Consider the following 27,483-nt stretch of genomic DNA (forward strand, 5'->3'; position numbering starts at 1 on the left):
AATCGTGACTATGACACTGGGTGACGGAGCCACATGTCTAACATCAGTACATGAGAAACGAGAACCTCACTGCATAACACGCAAAAGGTCAACCATGCATTCAGAACGAAATCGTTCGGTCTCCTGATTTGCTGAGGACGAGGGGCGTACGCCATTTTCCTAACATTTTGAGAAAATGTATATATATAAAAGGCATTCATCTCCTGCTCTCAACGATCAGAAGAGGGAACGAATTTCTCGTGAGTGCTGGATGTCCTTGAGCGTGTTGTGCCGTGAAGTTCTGTTTCGTATAGAGCCGAGTAGATCCTGAACCGAACATTCCCGTCAGTTGTGTGCCCTCCACTGGAGCTCCCTCTCCTTCCTAGTTTCTAAATTTCGCAAGTTATAGATGTCGCTTTGAGCGATTCACAAGTTGTAGCGATTCACGAGTTGCATTGTGCGCCCAACCGGGACATTCCGTATGCTGATTTTGTGCACGTGTTGAGAAATTTTCTTGTCTTTACCAGTAATGTCACCAGCAGAGGCGGATCCAGGATTTTTCTGAGGAGGGAGGGGGCCCTGCCTTGGATGGCATGCTGTTACACTACCAAGGTCACTTGAAACTCTATGTAACTACAAAGCTTGAGGGGGGGGGGGTCAGTAAATCTGGACCCCTCCTAGATCCGCCCCTGGTCCCCAACAATCGACCTCTGGGGGGTTCCGAGCTTCCAAGGGGGGCGGAGGTATATGTCTGTGGGTACATGTCTATGGGTATATGCATTGAGCTGTATTAGGCAATCCCTGAATTTCAAGGGGGTGTTGCAAAAATCCAGGGGTGGGGGTGGGGGTGGAGGGAAATCCCTGGTCTTTGCGACATTTCCTGTCGTGAAACGCTCAGGCAGATAGCTGTCCGTGCTCAGAAGATAGATAGAACACTTGATTATGGAGACAATTTCCTATTGCTCAAGTAATAAGAATGGTTGTTAGCACAACTTCGTCGAGTGACCGGGACATTTTTTTTTTTCTTTTTGTTTCTGATTTGACACGACATATAATGGTCTTCTCTTTGGGGAATCGTGTAAAACATGTTTCAAACTATTTCAGTAATGCAAAAGACCTCCCCCACATTGGCGAAACAGGTTCTCGACAGGCTCTCTAAACTCCTGTACAACCTCTATGCTCGTCTAGTCATTTTCTTTTTCTTTTCTTTTCGGTGCATCGCTCACAACGTTTGATCTGTGCGAAATTTCGTCAACAGCCGAAAGCAATATTCCCGGATGTGCCACTAATAATTCATAAACACTACCAAAGACGGAGCTACGTACTCCTCTTTGCAACGTGAAATACATGACTGGGAATGCGAGCCAGCTCATGCAAATTCCTCGTCGACAGCATATCATTCGGGTTAGAACAAGGGAAGAAATAGAAAACGAGAGGACCCAAGCTGAGCCAACTTCGTGTCCTGTCTAAGTCATCAAACTCGCAGAAATCTTGCCTACGGAAATTGTAAAATGCAGCATTGCGGAAGGAATCGGTACAAGCGTTCCTAAAGCACACAAATCGATATCATATATTTTAAACAATCTTTTCCACTCCCGGCGATCCTCTCCCTCTCGCCATCTGCTGTTTAAGGTCAACTTTCCCTCAGCGCGCGATATCATACCGACCACCCCTCAGCAGGTGGGAGTGGACCAGTCCCGTTTTCTTTCATTGGCGGCGGGCAACTTGCAGCGAGGAGATCGCCGAGTGGAAGTTTTGCGCGATCTGGTCTGCATACACTGTGTGCGTTGCTGAGGTGGAGCTGTTGTACGAACTCGTGGTGCTTTCTGCTTATTTTAGTGCACACCGTTAGTATTCACAAAGTTTGATCACCAACACAGCTGTGCAAATTAATCGTCTAGTGAAGCTGTACTGAAAAAATGCGCTCGCTGCGCAACTAAGGGAGTGTTAGCAGCCGGTCGGCATCGTGCGGCCTTTGTCCATGCGGTCGAGCGCTTCAGGGCTCGTCTGACTGACAACCACGAGCACGGAATTATATTGTCCGGCGGACACTGGGATTTACTCGTTCTTACGCTGTAATACACGGGATTTGAAGGTGAGATATCTAGTTGCTCCTCTGCCATGCACATGATAAGTTGTCGCGTGAATAAGACCCATTAAACTGGAAAGGAGTACATCCTGCATACAACTGAACCTTGTCCGGACAGTAAACCTCAGGACTTACGGACCAGGGTCAGTTCTTGCAGTATTCTTGCGAGGCTCTGTTCTGTGTAAGTTGCCGACCAGTGTGCCAACAAGGCTGGCGTAAATCGTACATATCCGATAAATGGTTCTTAGTGTGTGCGTACTTTTTCACGCCGATGATTTTAACTTTGCCCCCATATAAACATTAAATGGCGTGAACGTTCCCTTTACACTGTGTACTTCACTAGTAGTAGTAGCACATTTGTTTAGCATTAGTTGATCTATGTTTTGGACGGTTGAGTACCGTAACTTTATTGGTTGCCTGCCTTTACATAACATATCGTCAAGTTAGAGAACCTTTGGCATCATTAGTAGCCGTGGACAATAATCATGCCCCTCAGCTATAGAACTGTGGCTGCCAATATCGTTCCGAGCCTGCTAAACACAATTTTATATATCATGATTCATATGAGCAGTGTGCCTCGCAGCGCATTTGCCAGGTATATTACAGTCGGTAATTATTTATAACATTTCCAAAATCTACCATATCTCGTTTTGCAATGTGTTCTCGATTTATGTCTGACAAATTTAAAATCATGTGACTGTCGTTCATCGGTATTTGTATTGTAATGCCCATTACTATGAGTGGGTGAACACCAAGGTCAACCGAACCTTGCGTCATTTCTGATATGACCACATCACAAGCTTTGATTAATACATAATTAATGCATTTGTAATATCATGATTGTTAGCTAGAATGATCGTTCTGCTTTTTTTTTTCTTTTCTGGATTCGTTGAGTGTAATTTTAATATAATCTAAACATTTTCATACCTAGCAACCATTCTTGGGAGAGTAATATCATGTCAGCGCGTCATGTGAGCACGACGTACAAAAACGTTTTTCGTAGACGTATACCCTATATAGCTGTGGTCGCAACCAGTGAATGGGATTACCTGAAGTATCACGTACTACTTTAAGTTCATTTCTGAGTACTTGCACTTTACTTTCAGTGCATTTGAACCTGTATACTTAGAACTGTACTTTTGTAGTACACTTTTTGAGTACGTTACCATCAAGTACTGAAGTACCTAACTTGGACTGTGCCTGTTGACTTGGGTCTTTTTCCCTGAAAGTACGCCTTGCAGAGGTTCCCACCAGAATACTGCGCACTATGCAGACAAAATGTAATTATAATTTGCACTAGCTCAGCAAATGATGACGTCTGTTTCACGTCATATTCACGAGTAAGCATTAAACTAGTAGGACTTCATAACTAGCACTTGCAAGAATGCTAGCTAAAATATCAAATAGCATTCTTGGTGTTGTTCTACAGAATGTGTCAAGTTAAACCGTAGTTATTTCTGAAAGAATAGGCAGGTGAGCAAGTAACTGACGAAAAACAAACATACAAGAAAGCAAGATTAGAAAATAACTTCCGTTTATCCTTTATTTCTTGTCTCTGGTTTGTTTTGTTATGGATGATTTAATTCATTCACGGCTATAGCCGCAACTAAAATGTTTCGCACGAGAGAACAAGGTTATCATCATAGCCCCGCAGGACGGGAAAATAGTACATAATAGTACAAAAACCGCACAAACATTGTGCGAACGTCCTTTCTTCGTATGCATAAAGAACAAGAGCCCGCAATATATTTTGCATACTTTCTGAAGAATTTTGTCTATGAGAATATGAGTTATCCAAAGAATGTTACCCAGTTCAGAAGTGGGTCCTTGCATCTTTGTACCAGCCGCACTAACGTCATTCTTGAAATATTTGAAATTGAAATATTTTTCAGGCCTGAGGGCATATCCACACCGTAATGCTTTTGCACTTCGAAAACCAAGCTGAGATGCTTCTTATGTTCAGCCGCAGTCTTTTACACTACTTGCTACAGATGCTGGATTTGTGTAGAGCCTGCTGCTGAGTTGATCAAGTATGCGAAGCTGCGATATTCATTGTACAGGACGTGTCGAAAAATACGCTGTGCTCCCAACAGGCGGGAGAGAAATATGACACTGGGAGGCTTTGGCACGGAGCTGTGACCTTATGGACCACACAACAGATCAACTTTGTCCGCAGCACCGCGTTACAGCGTTACATATCAAAACGTGCATTTTCCAGTCTGGTTATAGGAACTGTAAAAGGCTGCACTTGGGTGCAACACAGCATTCAGTTATGCTGCACATGCGTGGCAGTGGCGCACTCTCTTCACATTTCTCTTTCATCTGCAAACAAAACCTGTGTGGGAGCCAGCTAGCAATTCCACGGAACCTGGCACCAATGCAACTACTGTGCAGCTGGGCCTTTCAGCGATTTAATGAGATTGGGAAATGGGCCTAATTAGGCGTGTTTAACATAGTTATGTTGATACTGGGAATTTGGTTTACGTGCAATAAAGTACACCAGCCTTTGTTCGAAATATCAGCGGCACCCGACCTGAGGCCTTTGCTTCAGTGTGCCTTCTTCGGATCGCCGGGGTTTCCACTTTTCAATGTGGTTGCTACAGTTATTGTACATACATTTTTTATTTACATCCTTTTATTTCAAAAAACGTTTTCCGTTCGTAAACGTAACATACGCTCTATACTGCGTGCACGGGCAGCATGTGTATGCTTAGGAAGGCTACAGACCTATTTACGTATAGGGTGTTTTGACGGTTTATTGGTGTAATGACGTCAAACGAACGCGTTTTGCCGCCATTGTGGTGGTCACTTTTTCGGCGCAGCTGCCGAGATTATCTAGAATTTGCTCGAAAACGAAGCCTTGAATGGTGTTTTGAAATCCGATCGCTTCCGTACCCTCCTTTTATCCCGAAGACACTTCGTCATTTTCGTTCTCACATTTTCTTTGATGAAAACTATGGTTGTCGCATTGAAAAATAGTCGTCATCTTTCAATGCCGCTAGCACGAAAAATGACCACCAGTGGGAGGAGCTTACGAGCATGCCACGTCACAATGTGACGTAGGTGAAAACTCTCTATAGGCGTGCTTGTGACACTGTTTCACTTATGCAACAATGTACCAAACTGGTAAAACAGTGAGAACAGCGACACAGATCTTGTTATATAAATACAGGTGTTATATATAGCCCGCAAACCTTGTACGCAGTGAAAATTTTCGGTTATTGACAGAATGGCGTAAATGCAGGCTAGCTGGTGGATAAATTCCATGATAGGCAAGCCTGAGCGATGGGCAAGACACGTAAACAAACACAAACACGAAGGCTCTTGAGCCTTCGTGTTTGTGTTTGTTTACGTGTCTTGCCCATCGCTCAGGCTTGCCTATCATGAAATTTTCGGTTCCCTTCAAAAGCGTGTATAATAAGCGTAAGCGAAAATAGCTTCAATAAATTGACATATACCTGAATAGGTGTGGTAAGTTTGTATAGACGAGTTGTTGACTCCTTTTCAGTGTGATTTTGTCGTGGAAATGAACAATACTGTAGGAATGTATTCCTTTCTCTCTATTTCGCGTGCCTCCCCCTCCGAAAATCGCGGATGGAAGTTCCCGCGAATATCTCCGTTCTCACGACACCTAACACGTCTTCTGTTTTCGATCTATCCTAATAGCTTTAGTCGTTGACGGAAAACATTTCAACGAATTACATTAAAAAAAATAATGAAAAACGCGAAGATCCACGCGAAAAAGTAGAGAAAAACCTGTATGGTTAAAGTATTGCAGTAGCAGTGCTATTAGCAGGTTGGGTGGGCCGGGCAGCCCCTCCACTAGTGAGCCCACCGTGTTCAACAATTGAATATCAAGTAGGGGTTCTTTCCGGTAAGCTGCACTGGACCTCATGACTTTCGCTGCCTCTGAGCAGTAACTACCGATGTAACTATAGCACAATAGGACACGAGTGTTACAACGCTGCAGACAACTTTTAGACACGTTGAGGCAAGCGAAACAAGCGCGATTGCTACAAGAAGTAAATGCTGCGGTGAGAAAGTGCAAAAGATGCACTAAAATATCGGCTATCAGCATTTTGGCACTGTCACGGTGGATGGCTACTATTCCGTGCGAAAACATTACCCATTACTTTCAATCGCTAATTTTACAATTTTTTGTCCACTCCTCACAGTGGCATCAACCTTCTAACCAAATTCTAGTGTTAGCCGCATGTATGAACGTTCGACGTGCTTTCACGTACCAAAATTATAAATGGACTGTTTGTTCGGCAACTGACGGAATAGTCGTGCAGCGTGTCATTTCAAAAGTTGACCTTCCACAAGCTGTGCTGGCTGAGGTTTATACGCGGGTCATCGCCACAGCTGCGGAACAAAGTCGGAATCAAAAATAATAGGGTTGCGCGAATTTGAAAACCGAAGCCAATAGCTATAGTATATCTGAAGCGAATACGAAGCGGATAGTTGAATATGGAACCGAACTCACATGCTGCATTACACAGCCGTACAGCATAGATACGTTGTATATGCCCACGGATCTTCGTATGAAGATCCGTGGGCATCCGCTCACTTTGCTCTGCCCTTTCTTCTGGCCGGCGTTGTTTGGGCTTACGAGTGGGCAGACATCGCTTCGATTGGAAATTCGAATATAGAATTACGTATTCGATTTGGAATGCGAATCGAATATACATTTGGCGTCGGTATTCGAAATATTCTAATGTTCGCACTGCCCTAAAAATAACAATAAATTCCAAAAGTTACTGTCAGCTAAAAGTGTGGGACAACCATCTCAATGATGTGATGGGCAGTGGAAACTCATTCCGAAGCCTGATCTGGCATTTAAATCATCGATAAATGAATTAATGAGCATATCGCCGTCCGAGATCTAGACCACTCAGTGTCCCAAGTATTCAGCGGTATCCGGGACGTGTGTAGGAAAATATCAAAGTAACGCGTCCTGGAGCAGGCGTGTGCCGTCAGCTTGAAGCAGATGAAGTTTATTTAACAGATAGAAGCCGTAGTGCGACGTTAGATTTATTTGAATAAGTGTAAGGTTTATTTCCATCGTACTAATGAGCACCAAAAAATCTTGAAATACACTCTTTGGGTGAAGTTTCTCCTCGTTTCTCTTATGCGTCGTCTTTCTAAACAGGGTGTCCGGATTGAGACACTGAGCTGTTGAACTACTGTGCTTTGCAAGTTTTTCTTAGACTTAATCCAGGCGCGCGGTGTAGTTAGTTGTGGCGCTGCAGTCGCAATTTTCAAAATGGCGTCGGATCAACAGAGAGCGCAACCTGGTTGCAAGGTATGCTATGTGAGGCGAATTCCGCAGTGTGAGCGCAGCGAAACTTTCGTCGTGTGTTTGGAAGTGAACCTTTATCACGTAGCACGAAGCATGGGAGGTGCTGTTCCTGCGCTTATGAATTCGTATTGAATATCGTTTAGGTATTATCCGTTCGACTGGATGAGCGCATGTGGAGATTTTATATTTGTGTAAGAAGGAGTGAAGACAGGGTTCCTCAACGTAAAGTATACTGTATTTCTTCCGTTCTGTAAGAAATATCGCTGGCATTGCGGATGTCGATCCAACAACAACAATAAATGAATGATGGAAAAGTCAAGTGTCGATCCGTTTTTTCTATAATCAAACTCAAACCCAGTGTCGATCCAGTGATGTGTGAAGAGCTAAAAAAATCGTGTCACAAATTTTCAGCTTCACGATCTGTTTCAAGAAAGAATGAAAAATTATAAGAATCGCACTTTTCTTGAGCTGTCGGGGCATCACTAGTCATCGCTGACGCTTTGAAATGAACTCTAGAAGGCATATTTACTAGAAGTGTAACAACAGAAGTGCGTGTTATGGTTCCGAGTTTTAAAAACGCAGAATATATATATATATATATATATATATATATTATAAGTTCTCGTAAGTTCGTAACAAAGTTTTTCTACTTCTACGAAACTACGCAAACCAGCATACTCGCCAGGCTTAGCAGGTGGTATAGGCCATCGGAAATGTTACAAGGACATTTTGCTTTTCTTTTTCGTAATTTTCACGATTTGTCGACGAAGTACTGGACGAAATGGCAATTTCTATACGATTTCTTAGCCTATGTTCTCTTGCACATAGTGTAGAACCCAAAAGCTACCTGTATTCGTGTTTATTTCGTGCGTTACCCTCGGAAGACCCACAGAACTGTACCGACGTTTGCAGGGAAACTTATTGAGTTTGTGTTCAAATTGCTTGCTTTTATTGTAGTTTACCCATTGAAAATGTGTCTTCGTCTGGACACAAACAACAACAGCAAATACATGATGTGATGATATGGTGTGTTTCACCACTGGAGCTACGATATACCTTACCCTCATAGCATATCTGTGGAACACATGTGTATATATGCCAAAGTTCCATATTTCATACTTCCCTAGTTGCGCATAATATAGCACTTATCCATGTTTTCTTTCATCTCTCGCAGATGTTCTTTCCAGTGTATGTGTACATATGTGCGGTGATCGTCATTTGAAGCGCGTGCTGTTGTGCTGAACAATTCAGGCAAGGTCTTCGGGGCCGACATATAGTTTGGGCATTATGAAACACTTCAAGGCTTGTGAGGAATTTGCAGAATCAAGACACATTGGCGTAAATGAGACGGGCGTAGTGAGATCCAATCATGAACGCGAGAGTTGGATTTCGCGGTTACATCCCAGTTTCTGGAAGGAAGCGTCTTACAGAATGAGGTCTCAGCATATTGACCCACTTTGATGAAGCTTTTGACCTCAATAGGGTTTACTAACATTGTTGCGTATTACATCGGCCAGGAACGCGCTATGGTCCTTGGACCTATCTTTTCAATTCCTGATTAATGTACATCTACACGACGAATGACTCTAGCAGCTAATGAAACATAGCTTACAATCCCCACGCGAAATTCATGCGTAATTGCCTATGCACAAGTCGGGACGATGTACAACACCACCGCCTTGTATGCGTCATATAAAATTAATTAAACCCGATTGCAGATTAGTCTCGTGAACGGAGGTATTCGCTGACTTTTTTTTGTAATAATGTCGCGTAACGTTTTATACCGAACGATCTTGTATGTAAGTGATCTTGTATTGGAATTGTTTGTCCGTTCATACCGTAACTACAGAACTGTTTCTGTACCGTCCTTCAGACAGCAATGCAGCCTTGATGGAAGTTCTACATGATCATCACCACCACCTCTGTGTATTATTTGTATGTGTTTGTATCGTGAACAGAGCAAAATTGTATGGGACAGTGAGACTACCGTCAAACACTTTCCTCTTCTGAAATATACCGGAAGGGGTGTGGGAGGCAGTATTACAATGTAGTAATAAGTGTGTGCTCGTTTTGTCTACAAATTAAGCTAAGAAACTCACTCGGTTAGCATTGTCGGCGCGTCATCTTCTTCCTATATTTAACCACGAGAAGCCAGTACGGTGTTCAAAACGTTGTATTAACCATACATGCTGCCCATATTTATTCCCCAACATCATTATTTTCGTAGTTGAATGTAATAAGCATATATACCATAAAATTCATCAACAGCTCCCGAGATGCCGTTCTTACGTTGAACATGACTATAGTTTTGTTTTGTACTCAACAGTCTTTTCTGTTTACGGCCTGTTTATTCTGGAGCCTACCCCCCCCCCCCCCAAAAAAAAAAAGTCTTCACCCCCCGAAAAATAAAATGTCCTGATATTAACATATCTTACATAAATACAGTGCAGTAGCCAGCGGATACAGGTGTCACCCCCTCCCCTTGAGATGGAAATTCCCGGATGAAATTTTTGAGGGAAATTACTCGCATTCGGTTGACGAGTGGCGTGGTCGTTTGAAACAGACAAGACTGTCGTGTGTGTACAGATGTTTCTGTCAACCCTCCCGCTTTCCTTCGATGAAATTGTAGTCTCATGCGCTTCATATTGTAGATGTTACGTGTTACTGTTACACTACACGAAGATGTGGTTGTACATAATAATATACGTTAAAGTCGTCGCTCAAATGATTTTAAAGACTACCGCTACTTCGTTTGCGGTGGATCCAACCAGACTGATGAGCATCTCTTTCAAACCAGTTACTCCACGAGATAAGATATGTGTGTGTGTGTGGATACTTTCCGGAATTACGTCATTCTTCTTTCGTCATTCGTGTACGATTCATGCACTAGGACGGGCGATTTTGTCGGTTAGCCAGCTATGGTTTTACTCCGTGTATCAAAATTGCGATTAATGGGGCTATTATTGCTAAGCAACTGACGCATTAATCAATATCTTCGGAACGATACTGTTAAGATCAATGAAGTTAAGATAGATTGCGCATTCCACCGGACATTGAAGTTAAAATTTGAACGAACGCTATACGAAAGGGACGAGTGAATTCCGTAATGCGGAATTTTCAAATCGCGTGTATGCCACATTCCGACGTGCTGATCTGCATGCGATGTGCGAAAGATGTAAGTACAACCGTATTCTCACTCCGCTCTCAGGGATCCCTAGTGGCGCTTCAGGGGGACCTCTCTTTCTGATTCGGTCAGGCAACTGTCTCCGTTATACAATCCGGCTATGTTCTTTTAACCTAACAGTAATGTCGCCACAGTCATCTGCTCGGTTTTGAACCTCACTCGGGACACTGAAGGGCTACTGGAAGGTGGTCCAGCACGCCCTTGAGTGGTGGGAACGGCAAAGGAAGACGCTGCTATAGAGTGTGCTTCGAGAATCAAAGAGAGGACCCCTCAAGGCTCTCAGTGGTCCCTCAGGGCGGAGCTAGAATACGGTGCTAAGCGTCACTGTGGTCGCGACACTCGCTCTTTCTGGTTTCCCAATTTAGTTGCTACGGGAGACGCACACTGATGTAATTCTTTCTCTTATAGTCCGATGGAAATCAACTGTGAGCTTAGTAAAAAGAGAATCCCGGAGTCGACCTGTTTTCGAAAAATACACATTTTGCCGACATTTTGTGGCCGTGTCTGGAAATAGTTATTGGAGTACAGCAGGCCGGCTATTGTGTAGGCGTATGGCTATATGTAGAGGATAGTGATAACCGCGTGTCTGTTCATTTACGCACGATTCAAAACTATAGCGCGGGATTGGTTGACGACCATTCTCCATAACTCGATAGCGGCGATTAGCTTTTCAATGAAACTCCTCCTGTAATGTTACTGCGTTTGCATTCAAGTTTGATATATACATAGTTGCTAGTCGTCCATTAAGGTGATACAATGAGGTGTGAGGCAACTTGCATTAGAAAGCCATTGTTCGCTTGGAGAAGTTACATTCTCTGTGCCATTAGCCCTTGTCAATATGTTTTATACCAGTGACCCCAAAACACTGTTTCCTGTCTTACTGGCTGTAATCCGATAAAAAAGGCCGTTAGCCCGAGAGCGGCAACCGGTCCTACAGGCAGTTATATGCTTTGCAGGTTGGTTGTTCCTCAAACGCAATTAACTGCATGCCGGATAATGTGTTTGTTCATGCGTAGGTTCACAGTGGGCGGACATTTCTTTTGGCCAGGATATCTTGACGGATACGCTTTTCTCCGAGGAATCGGGAATTTTTCGGAGGAAAAATGTATCTGGATTTGGTGATGTAAATCTTAAGTTGACGTCACGCGCGTTCTATATCATAATGGCACGCGCACACCTCTATACAACGCATTGGGTTTCAACTGGTCCCGAGCACGAGGCTTCTAGGCGTCTGACATTGCCTTTCTGGTGCCAACTTGTCAACCCACTGCGGATATGTATAGACGGAATGCCACCACTACTACCACCTTCGGTTTTGCGAAGGAAACGTTTCCCGGTATCTGCATTTATGGTACTTCGAGACCCGTTTCCTTCTTGCCGGTTGTTTTGTACTATATAGCTTCGGAAAGTGTTACATTAAATTGACCCTGACTGTTGAGCTTCACCATTGCTTTCCCTTTAAATGTTATAATATTCTGGCTTGTGTATCATGTGCATGTGTCGCAATATTTGCACCATAAATCACAAGTTAAAATAGAAGGCCATGCATGTTCATTCACCATATGCTGCTAATGTTCGACGGTCGTGCGTGCGTTCGATATAATCGTTCCTGTGTCGAACGAAATGTCATCATTCAGCAAACGGGGCAGCATGTCTAAGAAAATACATGTTGTGACACTTTGATAGATGTGGTTCATTACGTCATGCACACATTGTATTGCGCACTAGAGTATATTGAGAAAAAAAATTTTTTTTTCTACGCTTCGTACTTGGCGAGATATAAATCCATGAACACAGATACTCGTCAAGCTCTGACATGAGAGCTCCTGCCATTCCCGTTGGTGGTCGTAAGCATGTGACCTCTCTCGCGCTTCCTCGCTGGCTGAGACTCCTATTGGGACGTCAGAGCCGCATGAGTTTCGGTATTAGCCCCTCTACTGTAAAACTTGGAATGCAGGTTCACATTGATGCAGATAATTGCATTTTACGTTTGTCCGGAATGACCTGCGACGAAGTTGTCGCAGCGTCTAAGTAATACAAAATACAATTTTTGTATCAGCTTTTCAATTACTTGGCGGTTCTTCAATAGCAGATTTTTTAAACTCAGTGGTTTCACCGACAAAGTTTCGTTTTATTATTTTTAGTAAAAATAATGTGCCAGGATATTAAAGTATTGTCTGCAATTGTCCATTGCAATGTTCACGTTTCAAAATATCGCCGTGTAGCATAGAGAGGTGCGTGGACCTATAATTTATTGGCCCTGCCTATACCCGACCTCAACTCACGACAACGCTACCACGAATTCAGCCCTGCCGCTAAGCCCGAATTCCGATCCCGACAGATTTGTGTGGTCCGTGTGGCAAAAACTCGGGAACGACACTGACCCGAGAAAGAGTTCTCTGACTGGACCACGGCCCGGATCCCAAAGTAAATGGGAGGCCCGAACCTGACCCGCGTGCTGGGTCGGGCTGGGATTTTCGTGCCAGGCCTAGCCTGTGCTCCAGGGTAACGCATTTTGAGCCGCATTCATTCGTCAGCCATCCTGGAGCGGCTAAACGATTTGGCCTTGAAGGCGCTTCCCATTCTCCTATTTCAATCGTCTCAAACATTCGTTAACAAGGGCTTAATAGCGTGTAATAAGGAGGGCACGCCATATCTAGAGCTCGGCTCTCGTGAGCGCCCAGACTTACTACGGGGTATTGCGGTTTACCGTATTTTGATCAGCATCACCTGGATTATTTCGAATATTCGATTCACCCCAGCCACACTCTAGTAAGGCATTTTCCGACGTCGCATAGGGAAGTCAGCAGAAAATCTGTATTTAGATGAAAACTACCCGCGGTGAGTACGCGTTAATTTTCTGCGTTTAGAGGAATACTCTTTTTCGCGCTACGTATACGGGGACTGATACTCCTGCCACACGGGCAGGAAAAATGAGATTATGTTCTTATGAGTTAAGTTATGTCATTCGAGCGGTGCCATACGAACAGTTTTAATGGCATTTGGCTACATGCCATTTTCTTAATACTGAGTTCGCCACAACTCATTCGCCCATGAAATATGCCTACTCTCGCTCCCATTGTTAGCGCAGTGTAACAATTTTAGTTCGCATAAAACCACTTTCTACTGTATAACACGATGTGATTTGATAAATTTGACATTTCTCAAACATCGTTTGACGAAAGAAGTTCCAAGCAGGGGCGGATTTAGGGGGGCGGGGTACGAATGTCCTGTCTCCCCCCTCAATTTCAGTCGTTACATAGAGTTTCAATTGACCTTGGTAGTGTAATAGCATGCTGGCCAAGGCATTACCCCCTCAGAAAAATCCTGGATCCGTCTCTGGTCCCGAGTTGTTAGAAATTATCGACAACAGCAAAACAACTTGAGGTGCCGCCATATTGCTTGTTTTGGATTCGGGACCTGTTGGCAAATACGTTAACTGACCAGGTTTTTCAAACACATTAGAACTGCTCCACATGGAGACCGACTCGATATTATTATATTTCAGAATACTATTACATGCATTTTCAACATGTTTAACTGGGTTTAATTTTTTTTAAATATCATATCTTAAATTTTACTTAGTGAGTGGGCTGCACCGACATCGTTGCGTTTAATGTCATTAGAAAATGACGTGTGGCACGAGCTTCGTAAATAATGTCATTCGAGACCCGGATGTCATTAGACGATAATGTCATTTTTCGTCCCGTGTGACTCTGGTATAAAACTTAAAAGTGGGGGTACGTTGATGACTTTGAAGCGTTGCCATGTTATATCTCATACAGTCCCGTCGGTATTCGGGTAGTGGGTCATAATAAGTCAGGTGGCGAATTTCCCCATTCATCATTATATTTGTTGTTTGAAGCATGACAAATATCAGCTCAACCTCAGACAAGGGACAGAGACGAGAACCAGAGACAAAGACTTGTACAAAAGACAAAGGCAACAGGGGCTTATACCTCACAGAGATAAGTCATATTCTAAGCCATTGAAAAATGAACCGGGACGCATATCAACGTTTTCATCAGGAACATCGCGTCAATGATTCCCAGTTGTTCCGAGAAAGTCTCTCCTGACTGCAAATTCGTTGCTCGTACATGGCTGTAAGTGGTAATGTCCCAAACGACAATCTTCTTAACATTCCCTTAAATTTTAACATTTTACTAACCATATCTGCCCTTACATAACCGCTTTGAAGGAACCCACGCTGAGTGGGCCGACGTGCCTTTATTTTTCTGTACCTATCATTGTCATCAACAACTGTTTTCTCCCTTTTGTGGTGTATTGGGCCTCGTTTTTCTTTTTTTCGTTATTTGCTGGTTTCCTTCGTTATTCTGCCTTGTGTTTGCTGCGACTAATATACTCTTACGGTTTCTGCCTAGGCAGCAATAATAGTTAAAACCTTGAGCTTGAGGAAGCAAGAAGGACAACACGACACGGAGACTGACAAACGATAAGTCGTGCGAAAAGCGCCCCGTACTGACATCAGTTGTAACCGCAAAACAATAGGAGACCGGTGCCATAGCAAACTTTGTTCAGTAGTTAGGGCTTCTACTCCTTCTTTCCCTCCAACGTTTATGTAGCAGTCCCGTTTAACGTACAGATCTACAGATTTCAGACGTAAAGTTTTGCATAATCGATGTTCCGAAATGTCCGTGCACCGAGTCGACGGAATCGCCCGGTTACCTCATTGTACATGTAACACATCTGAACACATCTACGTGTGAAATTCCCCTTTATGTGTGTATGAACGAAGCCACCCCTCGGAACAAGGGAATGACTGATCCGCATTATCACCGCCTTAGCTGTGCGGGCGTACGGGTCCGTTTTTCTTTTCAAATTTTGCTTCCTTCGTCTCCTAAAAGCCCCAGATGAGGTACTCGAATGCGGATTGATCCCATAATCTAATGTCCTACATTCACTAACTACGTCATCAATTAATATGACTTGATTCAATTCGAAGACTTCCTTTCGTAATCATGTTCTACACGTTGTAGCCTGCGAGTTTCCAATCTGTTGGCCCTTGTATGGAATATGTCAACGTCGGGGGCAATTTGTAGATGGAAGGAGGTCCGAGTAACAATGATCTAGCAACTGGGTTCAACAATAACGGAGAAGTCCATTTTTCTGTTCTCTTTTTTGGAGTAATTCCGGTGCGTAGACGGTGACCCCGTTTTGTTTATTGTATACTTTTCCAAAGGACATACGCTGCGATGACCTCATTTCGCATTGTTCTAGGCAGTCTCCGGTTCATATGCTTCTGTTGCGGCATTCCACTCATCGAATCACCCTCATTTCTTGGGCAATTTGGAGGGTAAAAACAATTTGTGTGGGAAATCTAAGATCTGTTTATCGATCAGCCAGATATACTAAGTTACACTTGAAACGTTAGACGTTTGGTAACTGTTGACCACCCTGTGCCCCGGATTCTTCTCTTTGTTACAGACTCTGCATTAAGCTTAGTCCTGAGCCATTTCAGCTGTCCAGCTAGGTTTTCCTCCACCAGCCTTTTTACCCTGGTATATGGATGCGTGGAGTAAGCAAAAAACCAAGAAAGAAAACTACATAGGTCCCTGCAGCGTGATTTTCATGTGGCATCTTCGACTGGTCAAAACGGAGCGCTCTGACAAAATCTTCTTTCTTCCTCCAGCTCGGAGCGATCTGGCTTGGAGCATTCGTACAGTCAGAGCAGTTGAAGATACCAATAGTGTATTGTCGATTGCTTGATAATAGAGGTGCTGTCTTCACAGTGGACCAATGTTCTCTAACCTGTCCTGGAGCAGTCCCCCCAACATTTTACTAACCTCCTCTAAGCTGTGCTGACCACTACCACACTCACTAATCCTTCCTCTGACCAATGGTGCTGCCACGATGCGAGAACGACGACTTCCTTGACACACTGCTGTCCGTGACCCTCAGATTTTGTCTTGCAAGTGCCAAAAGCCATAAGAAGTTTTGCCGTAAAGCCCTCAGAGCAGGTGAGCGAATGCGGAAGTTACACTCGCGTGTGCTTTAGAGTGCCTTTTACGATTCGTGCAAAAGGACATCACCACCAGATGCAGATTTGAAGCGATTAGTGCGGCAATTCATTGTGACTCGCCAACCGTGAGGTTGTCATCACCTCTCGGCAACACTTCCCATTGCACCGTACGTAGCGTATGCTCACTTGACACTTGGTTCAGTCGGCACAGTTCCCTGTGAAGTCGGCCCAGGGCGCACGTTCACCCCTGCGATAGTCGTGACGTTGCCCGCCTAAGCGTGGTCTACTACGGCAAGTAATTCCATCACCACCACCGCACTTGGTTCAGGGACCAAGATCTCGAAAGGAATTATATGTATCAAAGCATGGTATCTATTTGCGTTTTACAATAGACAAAGTTAATAGCAAGTCCTCTAAGTTTGATAGTACTACTTGGTCCTTAGGCCATGTCCTCGTTGCAGCGTCTTACTATCAAACACCTTGGACATTTCCTTACGGGCACAGGACTGGCCTGTTATCATTAACCGTTTTGCTCCATACAGTTATAGCAGCAAACAACGCACGAAGGCAGAGTATAACGGGTCCTATATTTTGCGACAACCCTCTCTACATAACCTTCCTTCTTTTCTCATGGTACCCCCATGGTACCTGTAGTTCAGATAACATCCTTTTTGCGTACCATAGACGAACTTCAACAAAGGCTCTTAAAAAGCCGTTGCCTTTAAAATGGGACTAAACTTTAGATCTTGACCACTGACGTTCGTTTTTGCATAGGGACAAAATCGTACTGAGAGCCATATTGAAATTTGGCGTGTTTTTTTTTTTTTTTTTAATCACACTATCTCCGTCACTTTGCCACTGATATGACGGCCGATGGACCGCCAAAGTCGTCGTCGTCATTTTTGTGTGACGAACGACTGGGGAACGACGGCAGAATCAGGTAGTAGTACTGGTAGTAGCCTTGTTCTTTTGCTACAAGGTAAACTTTGAAGCAAGGAGTCCAAACGTTCCCTTAGATATACAAAATAGATGTTCTTTGATATGTTTTCCCAAATTAGGTTTGGCACCATCTACACTCTTCGAACAGAACCACTAAAGTGCTCGAGACCATGACCATTCATTTTATTTCATTATTAGTACCCTGAAAGCGCCCTGGGATGACATTGTCCGGACAAATGGCATAAATGATTGCAGGATAAGCTTGTGGGGAAAACTCCATACTGAAAAAGCCTAAGCGCACGAAAAAAAAGAAAAGAAAACGTCCGTGTCTGTTGTCCGCAGTATTCGAGCTTTTTCTGTGGATATTGTTCCACCTGACTGCTGAAAACGGGAGGCCTTTATGACTTCACCTTCGTACTTTCGTACACTATATCTCGAAGGTATTGAGAGCACTAAAAAATATATATATTTGAAGTATCAAGCGTACGGACCTCGTCCTCAAGCAGTCCAGGTACATGTCGGGACAAATATATCTCCGTGCTTTTCTTTTTTTATATCTAATCTAATTTTCAAAAAATGATAATGCAGAGGTCTCATCCCGAATGTTGGTTGGCGTGTTTTGCAATTCTCCGTTTAGAATGTATGCAATGCATGCTGCCATATCCGGCAGGCAGATACATCGGTATAATAACGCTATTATCATGTATGAACAAACTAAAATAAAATAGCCACTGATGGCCGTTTTAATTGTCAAGTCTTCTGCGCGTTCATGGAAGGCCAGACGCTTTCTTTATCGGTTCACGATCAGGTTTCGGTGTGTGTGGTCAGCTGCATTTATGTGGTAGCTCTGACGTAGTTCCCTCAGCTGCAGGGCTGCAGACGGTCATAGTGTGTGCGAATTCATAACTGCGAAACACGCCCCTCTGGGATGTTTTCAAAGCCATTTCGTCAAAGCAATGTGTATCGCGGCGTCACCGCATCTGCACTCGTGCGTACATCACTTGGCAGTAATTGTTGCGGTGGTAAATGTGGAAATGTGGAACACAAATGCGCCGGAACAGGTGCGCTGGAGGACGTAACATTTGCATTACTAGCATTGTGTATCTGTTCCTGGTCGGTAATGAGAAATTACCGTCAGAAGGAAACCCTGAAATGCTTCCAGCTCTTAGACTACTTGGTACTGAATTTTTCGTCGCGTTGCGTATCCTTCAGAACAGACTTAGAACAATTCAGAGCAGAAGTGTTTTCTTTTCTTTTGTTTTTCTTCGGGACGTTGATGCTCGAACGGCTCTACTGTTTTTGAGAAGTTCTGCCGAGGTTATGTCAAAATTCCCCTCATTGTTTCGCCTGGATGTCGGTATGGCAAACGAACGTGCCTCTGCTCATACAAAGTTCTTCCAAGTACCGTGAAAAATAGCTTTGACCGCAAGTTTTGTTGCGCCATTCCGTGATCCTTGCAGAGAAGAAAAAGCGAGGAAACGAAGCGTGCAATGACAAAGCAACCCCAGGTTGATGGATATACGATAGAAATCGTCTGGAACAGGTTTGGCGCCATTATACGCGCTGTATTGTGTCGGCCGAATTGTTATTTCCCTTCACTTTACATTGGCCGCTCCGCCAACTTGAGCACTATTATTTACCTTCATTCCAGACCTTCTGCGAAGGCTCGCGAAAGGAATCTGGCTTATCCGGTTGAAGTGGATCACTTTTATTTTGTACTCCGCCTACAATTTTCGGTGCTTTTAGAACCTCAGTATCGCGTACATACCTGTGACGCTGTCTGGGATCTTTGAAAATCTTGAACATTCGTCGGTTCTTTTCTGTATGGTCGGGTGATGCCCAGAGGACGGAGAACGTGAACCTCCATCGAGTGGCTCTAACCTGTGGTGTTGCTAAGTCAGTCTTCGCAGAAAGCGCAATGGTCATTTTGTCCTTTCTGCATCATCTAAATTAGCGAAAGTATACACTGCAAGAAAAGAAAAATGGAGAGAGATTTTAAAGAAATCAAATTCCCGTTGTTTACAGAGTAATTTGAGTCGTTTTGGAGACCAGATGCCACTTTCGGGCATGCACAGAAGTTTATGTGAAGTTTAGGGACTTGTGCAGTTCTGGGGAGTAAATTTCAAGGTCTAGGGGTCTAGAACGGGGAATAATTACAATATAAGGGACTACAAGCTGTAATTGCTCCACAATTTACTCATTTTTCCTTAAGGGTGTATTGGGAATTATTGCCGTTTTTTAATTCGACATAATTTTGCGGGAATCCCAGTGACGTATCAGGAACCGACATATTGAAACAGGGCACTTTTTAAATTGGCGCGTGATACGTCTTTTGATTGAAATATGGCAGCCGTCGAAAAACGTCAGACTAGCGGCGGAAATCTCCTCGGCGCCTTGAGGCTGGTGTTGTGTACGTCTGTTGGTGCGTTCGAGCCCCAGAACAGTTACTGTCCACCACGTCTTTTGAACCTCTTTTTATAGTTCACTCTCAAAAAGTGCCTCGGGAAATATAATTTTTTCCTGAACACGTAAGAAATGCACCTTTTTAATATACTTAAAGGGACGGTCGCAACCGGAAACCCATCTATGAAACCGATACCACTATGTTTGGCATCGGCCGACAATCTACCGGGCTAGTTTTTTCGTCCGAAAAGTGCTTAGATATTAAATAAACGAATTTTAAAGATAAGCGCCGCTTCTGCGGCCACAGAAGCTCCCGCGGCGTTAGCGTGACGTCATTCCCTAAGCGGAGGAGTGAGAGCGCGGCGCTCAGAGGAGTAAAGGCGCCGTCCAGACGCCCGCACGGCCACGGCATTCCTTCACGGAAGGTCGCGCCCGCATTGGTTCTTAGGGAGTGAAGTTTTCTCGTTTTTGCGGAGCGGGAATTCCGGAACACTCTCAACGTCCGTCGTCTTCTCTTGTCATGTATTCCGTCGTATAACAGTGAAACTACGCCACATTTCGCGTGGGATTTTCGGTACCGTAGTCAGTGGTCCAGGAGGAATAAAATGACACTATAGTTTCGAAATCGACTGGAATGGATGTGACCGTCCCTTTAAATAACACGGAATGGAAGAAGTAGATGGGAGTCATTGCTGATGGCTGAGTGGTCCACGTGCAATGCTTCGCAAAGGATGATGTATTGCCGTGAGTATGAAGCGTTCGGTCGCAAAAGCTTGTTTACGTGCTGTAAGGTTTCGGGCAGCAGCACTGCCACCTATTCTCAGTCAAGTGCGCGAGCAGTAATATTGTCACTGGGTCTCTAGCGTACCTAAGCAGCATATATCTAGCGAACCTCTTAAACAAGGAGCTGCCTCTTGCGCTGTCCAGCAATGTTTAACGGACCATTTTGCATGTTTTGTACATTGGTACTGTGCACTGTGCAGGGGGTTCATATCTACGCGAGCATTGTCTTAACGCCGGTTCTGTTTCCCTTTGATCTCTCTGGCAAAAATTGCGGAAATCCCAAAGGTACTTAGTTGCACGCACTAAAAACAGCTGCAACCGCCACCTGCCGTTTTTTTCCCCTCGCCTACTTTACACGAGTAATTTATGCCCCAGTGTCCCACAAATCACTCCTTTATGTTTGTTGTCGTTAGCTGTACATCACGTTGCTATGCAATGCTTGTTTGTTGGTACCGAACAGGTTGGTGCGGCTTTTGCATTCTGTCAGTACTTTGCTGCTGAGCTTGTACCTTGGCGCAGGTGGCGAATGTATCTGAAGAATTGCAATTCACCTGATGATAAAGCGTCGTGATACTTTCGAATAATTGCCGTGACAAATCATTTCCGTTCCTGTGGCAGAGAAGCGTCTTGGCTGTCAAACGGAACAGTGAACTGCATAGAAGTGATGGTATCACTGCAGTGCTTCAAATCGCCAAGCATAGAACAACAACATAGAATTATCTGCCTTCCCCCGTTGCACTTTCACAACATTGTGCTACTTATGGCAAACTAATGTCGAGCGTATATCTCGTCATCAGTCAAGAATGCTTCAAGTGCTTGGTAATGATGAATAAATAAGGACAGCCTCGGGGGGATGCAATGAGGGGTTTTCACTTTAGCATTACGCTCTATAGGCAATAGCATACGCACGCGCGGCGGTCACAACAGTTCAAGACACGTAGTTTCCTTATGGGTAATAATATTGCCACAGTAACTTTTATGCACTCCAGTCAAGGTGTCTAACGCTGCTTTCGAAAGATGCTTCAACTTTGTGCAAAAATGACGTATGTGTGTAAATCTATATGTTTAGCTTAATGAAGTGGCAGTTGATCCTGTAAAATATTTCGGTAAAATCTTTTTCGGTCAAAGAAATGGCAAGAAAGCGAAATAGACAGTTTCTAGAACTGGATGCAGGTTGAAAAAGTTTATCCTGAAATCAGGTTTCGTCTAACCCTTTGAACCATGTAGATGTGCGACTGCTTCACACCGTCTCGTACAGCGTCGACTGTTTAAGGTGCCTATTTCTCTGAGGTGTGGAGTAACTTCACAAAATGCACCGCACCTTTTTCTCTCTGTCTCTCTCTCTTTTTCTCCTGTGGAAAAATTATTTCCGATCTGCGTATAACTAAACAGGTATTTCTGAGGTTGCAGAAAGTTGTGCTCGAAAGTGCATAGTTTTGCATCTGTCGCACTATTTTTAGAGTGCTATTAGGAAAGTGGAGTACGCAGCGCATTCTTTCACCCGAAACTTTGCAGCGGTTCGCTAACGCAACTCCCAGGTACATAACTCCGCTTCTGACGCTTTGCTACGTTGGGTAGAAGCTGTCGTCTGTGTGATACGCATTGATTGTGGATTCAAGCAATTTGCCTGACTCGAAGCAAGTAGTGGCAAGTGAGCTCCTCCGCAACACACGGCGTGTTGGACTAAATCAGCGGCGAAGGGATCAGAAGTAGCAAGAAAGAAGAAAGGCTGCATTGAGCAATCTTTGACTGTGGAAGATCTACAAATCTTTCTATATGCGGAATACGTTTTTGTCACCCGCAATAATTGCCGGCGAATTATTTTTCCGTTTATTTTCAGCGACCGGCAATCGTAATGGCAATTTGCATACTAGCCTTATTGAAAATCTTGTGACCCATTCATTAAAGGCCCAACCGCATGCTGCGTTTCTCGAGCAGCGGAATGCCGAGCTTCTTTCAGCGGCAAGTGACGCTGTCAAGAAACGTCCGAAGAAAACCGCATGCAGCGTTTCCACAACGGGATGTGGACGGCGTCCTAAGCTAACTTTTCCGTACTCTCTAAAAAAGACAAACTCCACATGATTTCATAAACACATCTAAACGAATGAAAAAGTCACACACACACACGTATTTTAGCGATACCATATTCTAACGAATAACATAGCGCAGCAATGAGCACGAACGGTGCCATTCATTGTGAACATCGTTCCGCTGTTGAAATTCACGTAGTACCCCCCAAACACACGGAGCGAACGCACCATTGCAGTTGACATCTTCACAATCCGTTCCACAGCAGTGGCGGGTCCAGGAAGGTGTGCGATCGCCCCCAAATCATTAGGTTCCCCCCTCCCCACCCTGCTACGCGGTTCGACAAAGAATCCCCCCCCCCCCAAAGTGAGGGTCTTGATCTGCCGCTGTTCCACACTTTCATCTTTGTGTTTGACATGCTGAATTACGGCCGCTCACAGAACGGTTTCGTTTTTAACCTTCGTAACGATGTTCTGCCGAACGGGCCGAACGCTATCCATACGAGCCATTCCGCGAATCGCTACACCTGCAGTCGCATCTACAGGGGCCAACATATCAAGAACTGACGCGAGGAAAGCCTCCCAGGCAAGTAACTGACGCCTCCCAAGAACTGACGCGACCGGATGCTAACCTGAGGCTATTATCCGATTGTGCGTGCCAGTTCCACCGCTTGCTGTCCAAATCTACACGTCTCGGACTTCGCTGGGCCGTCGCGTCACTATTTTCCTACGACACTGTGGCTTGCCGCCCGACAAACGCCGCGGCGCACCGCGCAGAAAACGCCTCATCCGGTTGGGCCTCAAGTTTGTGCCCACGCATTGCCCCCCACTTCCCGGTGGTGAAGCTCAGTAGAGGCCTATGGATGTTAAGCAAGATACACAGTGTCTATGCATTGTGCCCTGATCTTCTTTACATCACCGGCGTTAGATGTTGAAAGAATAGTCTGACACTACATGCTATCGCTGACCTCGATAGCTCAGTGGTTAGCGCACTAGCATGGACACAGATCTCAACCGTTGCATGGTCGGTCCATGCATGGCCGAGGAGGACGCTTGCACGGAAGTACGGCACGAATCTCGGCGCGCTGTCTTCCGCGATGGACGTTAAACATGGGGTGCCGTGCACGTTAAAAAAAAAAAAAACCTTCGGGTGACCCACGGATCAACCACTATCGCCAATTATCGTAAGACTGACGCTGAGGACAGAAGCGGCGCCTTGATGTTCCCGTAGCTGCGTTTACATGAGTGCGACAGAAGCTTGTCGTATCCAGTTATCGCATCTCCTTACACCAATTCTCTCCAGCGGATTGGTTGACATTGCCTGGTGGGAGAGGATTTTCTGCTGTATGTGGATACTATACTCTTTTTCGCATTCGTGTAAGTGCGGCTTATGAATGGCCACCTCATGCGGTCCAGCATCCTAAGCAGGCTTTACGTTTCAAAGTCCCTTTGCTTCGTTTCACGGGAGCGCAAAGTTTATCTTATAAAGCGGGATGTATCTAAATTTATAACTAAATACACGTTCATGTAACGCTTAGTTTTGAATGTTAGCTTGAAGCTCTGAACAGAAAGATCACGATCAGACTAATTAGGGCACGTGAAACCAAGGCGTGGTTATGCGAGATGTTCTGACGGAGCGACATAAATCTCAACGGCACAGTTTAACATTAATAATTATGTATAACATCGTTTAGCAAATATGTTTTTACCAAAATTTTACCACCCAAAACTGGTGCAGATATCGGAGATCGCCTTTTCGTCGGAAAAGTCAGGCTCAGAATATCGCGATGACCATATTTTTCGTAATTCGTCGTCGAAAAGTGGCGTTCAGTGAGCAAAGCTTAACTTGCTAGTGTCAAGATTGGGCCTGTTAACTGGAGGCCTACAAACTATCTGCAATGCATGGTCTTTAATGACATAGCTGATGGTTAAGAAGTGATAGTACAAAATATGTTAAATGCTCGAACCATACTGTAACCTGCATAACGTACAAACATGTGTTATTCTATAAAATAAAATACCGCGCTCGACCGGCTTGTCTGAGGTGAGCGGCAAGCACGTTGACTAGTCATCGGGTATATTTACGTCCATATTCTAACGAAGGCGAAATCATTATGCTTACGTCAACCGCACTGGACGTTGAATTGACGTGAAGGACGACTAGGTGGTGTAGTCCGTAGAGGACAAGATGGGGTCCCTGGCACTAATTGGCTTTTTTCATGAACGGCATTATCTTGACGGATTATTGGTATTGGAAGTGCGCTTTATAGTGTTAAAGCATTTTCATTGTTGACACAAAGGCTGCACAGGAGTATTGTGAAGGGGGTGAAACCCAAGATTGTACGAAATGCGAGTTCATTGATTGGTAGGTTGGTAAAAAGAAAGAAAAATGGGGAGATGTTGGCCCAACTCTACACTTGGCCGACTACTCCAGTACGCTTATGGTAGAGAGGTCTGTCTACCAAGGAGTCTAAAAGGAGGTTTGCTCCACTAAAGGTCATGCTCCGAGTTCATTGTCCGAGCTCATTGTTCCGCTGCTCTCACATGGCTGTTGTGTATCCAGTATGGATTATGGGATAAGTGCTCTACTAGTGTGGATCATATCAGTCTGCTGAACATGTACGAGCTTTTCAAATTTTCTATTGTACTCCCAATTATTATCAGAGTTCGAGGTAACTCGTTACTGTAACTAAGTTCCTTTTTTAGGTAACTTGTAACTTAACTCGGTACTTTTGCGCCGTGGTAACTTTCAGAGGAACTCGTTCCTTTTTCAGGTAACTTTGCCACAGTAACTTAAGCTCCAAGTTACTTTTAACTCGCTTTTCACTAACGTCCACATATTTTCTTTCTTTCGCTCCGGTTCCTTCATGGCATTTTTGCCATAAAACGAGATATTCAATCAATGACAGTATTTTATTCAGGAAGTAAGAACCGCTGCCATTGAAATGAAGCTGAACCATTGTGCGCCTACAGGGAGTAAGATGCAAAACGTTCGGATAGACCTCTACCAGAGAACGTCATCATGACATTGGTAAATAGACTGAAACCGAAACGAATCCGAAGGAGAGTGCTGGGTGCCATGAACGGGCACTTGTTTGCTGCCTTCCATTGAAAGAAAAGTAGGACCGAGGGTCGCGTTAAGGGACCATATCGTAATCACCTCAAGACCGTGGCTTTCGGGCGCGACCTTGTTCACCTCTATCTTCGAGCGTAGTTCGATTCTACCAAATTTTGGCGCTGTCTAACACTATGACGTCATTTGTTTACAAACAGAGAAAGTTCTATTGTTGGACATAAACGAAAGCGATCTAAGCGTGTTGCACTCCTCGCTCCTCCGCAGGCAACTCAAGGTCTAACTCAACTGCTCACGCGCGCTGCACCTGCGTAATGCTATTTTGTGTCTGAAGTAAATTGGAAGTAACTCGTTCTTTTTTAAAGTAACTCAGTAACTGCGAGTTACATTTCAGGCTGAAGAACTTCGTTATTAACTTAGTTATATTTTGCCACGGTAACTTAACTTGTAACGAGTTCTTCTTGACGGGTAACTTCTCAATCTATGATTATTATTATTTCTATTGTACAAAATGCATTCGGAGAGCTGGGCTACTTATAATTAATAACGTTATTGAATTATGATCTATTTTGTTGTACTGAAAGAGGCATACAATACATTCAGCAAAAAAAGAAAAGAGGTGAACATAACAGGAGTATAGGTAAGCTAGCTGGTGTTGACTTGACGTTAACATGAAAAGTGAAATGTTACGATGACATTTAACTTTTCTTTTTCGCGTTCTATCTCACTGGATTTTGCGCGACTCTCAGCAAGAGCACGTTGCTGGATACTGTCAGCAAGAGGAGCAATGCTGGTGCACACGACTTGTTGAATGACATGACCTGAACTTCTTTGAGCGTATAATAGGCATCTCTGCCACGGCTTGCCAGCACTTGTCATATAGTCATATGTTTTTGTTGTTGAATTGCAGATAGGTGCTTAGGAGCACCTATCTTGCGACTTTTTGTTGTTGGATAACGTGTAGGAAATGACTATTCCATATTGGTTTCCACGACTTCTTCACCGCAGAACACTTTCGAGAGCTCGCGTAGAGATCGGTCAGCGAGAATATATTGGTGTTCAACCGAAGAAAGGCACGCATTGGCTTATTCTATTCGTAATACAACATGGCCATAACACTTACACGGAAGAAGCATGGCAGAAATATTAGCTTCAGTATATCGGCACATGGAACATAACTGTAGCGTGTTTCTCACTCTATAAATCACTGTACCAGTTTTACGAGTTGAGACTCTCTCTAATTCACTCCCTTTGATAATTTTTATTTGCTTTCTGTTTATGATGACTCTTCACAAAACGTCAAATGGCGAGAATAGGCGGACGAAAAGCCACTCTTTATTGGTGTATTCCTTCACGCTGCCATTCAAATGAGATCGGGTTCGTTTGGGACTGCGATTATCTAAAGTGACAGTAGTATTGGAGCTGGTATGTTTCATCAACCGGTTCTCCTTTCCTATCAAGCTGATAATCCTGAATGATCTGCATGGGTAACAGCGTCCCAGGCAAAACACTCACTGACTCTGTGTGCGCCTGTATCCTTATCTCGTAGGCATCAGCCGCAGCGTAACCAGGTTTCAACCGGGAAAGTTCATGTTAATGTGCTTTTTTCGTGAAAAGCAGTTGCAGGTTACGATTCACTCTATATCAGTAGTAGCCGTGATGTAATGATAGAAAGCAAAAACCGTGCGCTTTCACGTATAAGCAGTTGTTGATTGTTTTGTTTC

At 44.1% G+C, this 27,483-nt stretch overlaps 1 protein-coding gene across 6 annotated transcripts in view; it reads left to right on the top strand.

Moving 5' to 3' along the window:
* The first annotated feature begins 1,698 nt into the window (after positions 1–1,698).
* Positions 1,699–27,483, top strand: part of LOC135377900 (TOX high mobility group box family member 4-like) — a 99,239-nt gene continuing 73,454 nt past the window's right edge. For all 6 annotated transcript variants that reach the window (XM_064610636.1, XM_064610640.1, XM_064610639.1 and 3 more), the window contains exon 1: positions 1,699–2,074. The gene's annotated coding sequence lies outside the window, so the exon portion shown is untranslated. The remainder of the gene's footprint in view (positions 2,075–27,483) is intronic.

This window comes from Ornithodoros turicata, chromosome 1 (genome assembly GCF_037126465.1).
Source record: "Ornithodoros turicata isolate Travis chromosome 1, ASM3712646v1, whole genome shotgun sequence".
Taxonomy (NCBI): Eukaryota; Metazoa; Arthropoda; class Arachnida; order Ixodida; family Argasidae; genus Ornithodoros; species Ornithodoros turicata.